This window comes from Triticum aestivum, chromosome 3D, assembly GCF_018294505.1.
Source record: "Triticum aestivum cultivar Chinese Spring chromosome 3D, IWGSC CS RefSeq v2.1, whole genome shotgun sequence".
NCBI classification, from domain to species: domain Eukaryota; kingdom Viridiplantae; phylum Streptophyta; class Magnoliopsida; order Poales; family Poaceae; genus Triticum; species Triticum aestivum.
In genome coordinates this window covers 326,976,893-326,979,579 of record NC_057802.1, presented here as the reverse complement: position 1 = coordinate 326,979,579, position 2,687 = coordinate 326,976,893, and positions in this window count along the sequence as shown.

Here is a 2,687-nt window from a genome sequence, read left to right as displayed (position 1 = left end):
TTGGCAAGATTGGTGAGCCGGGACCTGAGCCGGATCTTTGCGCCGATCTCATCGAAACGGCTCAGCGCGCACGACCCGCCCGGGCCCGGCCTGCCTTAAGGCGCGCTTTTGTGGGATGCATCCATGGAGGGCCCTCTGATTCAGCTGGGCCTGGTGATGAGACGGCCGCCGGCTCTGACGGCGAGTCGGCCACCGATGAGTCAAACTCGTTGTACCAACTTCAGGATGGCAGGCTCATGGGTTGTTCCGATGGTGACAGTATTCCGGACCTATTTGAGCCGCCAAGTCAGGTTGGAGTTTTTATGGCTGGAGCACAGCCTGTTCAGAGCCCCGCTGCTGGAGCGGGAACCCCGGTGCCTTCGCCAGCTCAGGTGCTAATGGATCTCACGGACAAGATGACGGCCCTGTTAACCGCCACGGTTGACCCGGCGGATCAAGCTTGGCATGACGCGGAGGTGGCACAGTTAAAATTGGATCTAGTGAAGGCTAAAGAGGATCTTGCAGCGGAAGGGATCAGGCTGGCTGCGGAGAGGGCGGCTCTCGATGCCCAAACCCAGCTGATCCAGGCGCAGTCCTTCCAACTCACGATGGATCAAAACGCGGCTAATGAGGTCCTGAGAAGGAGGCATCAAAAGGCCCAATCTCGACTCCCTCCGGTTTACGATCCACGCAACCTCTTCAACACGCCGGGTGCAGGGTCTAGTAACCCGCCAGGGGTCATAGCGCCAGGGTCTGGACCCCTTACTCAGCCACGAGTGATGGGGCCTCCCCAGGTGCCCCCTGCCCCGCCTCAGTATGTGCCAATACCCCCGGGTCATTATAATAACCCGCTGGAGAACATGGTCGCTGCGGCAGCTCGGCTGGCGGCCCTACCAGTTGATGGCGACTCTCCGACGGCTATTGAAACCCGCCGGGTCAGGGAACTCCTTCAGACAGCACTGGCGCAGCAAGAGGCGTACTCCTACAGCCGGGACAGGATCCACTCGACTCCTCGTCCAGGCCAGAGCCTGAGTTACAGCCGGCACATGGTCTCAGCAACCGGCTCAAGTAACGTCCGACGCCATGACCCGCCCCCTGGCCATGGCCCGGCTCATAATGGAGCCTTTTACGCAGCAGATCAAGCGCGGCAATTGATGGCTTACCAGACCCCCCCGGCTTATCCGATACCTGTAGGCAGTCTATGTCAATTGTGGATTTGACTAACTGTAAGCAGCAGGAGGGTGAGTCTACGACACACTGGGTTCGCCGGGTTAAGGAGATCATACACTCGTTAGACAAGATGGATGCCGGCTCAGCGGTTTTAATGCTGGAGCAGAATTGTCGTTTTGTGCCCCTGAAGATGAAACTCGGGCGGCTTAAGCGCGACTGCAGTGATATGGGTACACTAATGGCAGCTCTTGTCAAATACGCCGATTCTGATGGTACCAAGGATCCCCCTTCAGATGATGAAAGGGCAGGGAAGGGAAAGAAGAACGGCAATGGCAAGGGTCCTCAGTTTAACCCGGGGAACCAAGGAGGAGGCAAGCGCAAGGCAGATGGCAGCCTAGAGTTTGTGGCCAACGCCAGCGCACAAGGCAATAACCAGCGACGCAAGGGGAGGCCCCCTCCCCGAGGCGGCGGGTCAGGACCTTCACTGGAGCAGCTATTGAATGAGCCTTGTCCGAGGCACGGCTCTAGAGAGAAACCAGCGACTCATCTATGGAAGGATTGTGCAATCATGAAGGCCTTTAAGAACTATAATGGCCCGGGCGGCGGCTCAGGCGCCGGCGGTTTCCATGGCCCGGGTGGTGGCTCAAATTCCGGTCCTCAGAACGGTCAAGGGGGCTTTAATCAACAGTCTGGCCAGGGTCATCAACAGCAGTAGGGGGTTATCAGACCAATCCAAAGCAGCTTAGCGGTGGACAGTATCATGTGTTCACCACTAGTTTGTGCAAGCGAGATCAGAAGCTTCACAAGAGGGCTGTGAACGCTATTGAGCCGGCGGTTCCACGCTATTTGCGGTGGTCTGAACAGCCTATAGTATGGAGCAGGGAGGATCACCCTCCCCGGGTGGATAACCCGGGCCACTTGGCATTAGTAGTGGCCCCACAAGTGGGAGGATATAAGTTCACAAAGGTGCTCATGGACGGTGGCAGCAGCATCAACATCCTCTATTATGAGACTTTCCGCCGTATGGGGTTGGTTGATAAGAACCTCAGCCAGTCAAACACTATCTTTCATGGCGTAGTACCTGGTAAGTCAGCTTATCCAGTCGGCAAGATCGAATTGGAAGTGGCCTTTGGTGATGAGAACAATTACAGGGTGGAGAAATTGACCTTTGAGGTGGTCAAGATAAGAAGTCCATACCGGCCGGCTTACGCCAAGTTCATGGCACGGCCGTGTTATGTGTATTTACAGCTCAAGATGCCGGGTCACAATGGGACCATTACAGTTCACGGCAGCCGGAAAGTGGCTCTGGAGTGTGAGGAAGGCGATGCGGCTTATGCAGAATCTGTGTGTGCTACAGAGGAGTTGAAGTTTTACAAGGACAATGTTGACCCAACAGATATGACTTCTCTGAAAAAGCCAACTACAGAACAAGAGCCGGCAATGAAATTTAAATCAGCTGATGAGACTAAACTTGTTGATTTCGTTCCAGGTGACTCATCTCAGCAGTTTAGCATCAGTGCAAATCTGGATCCAAAATA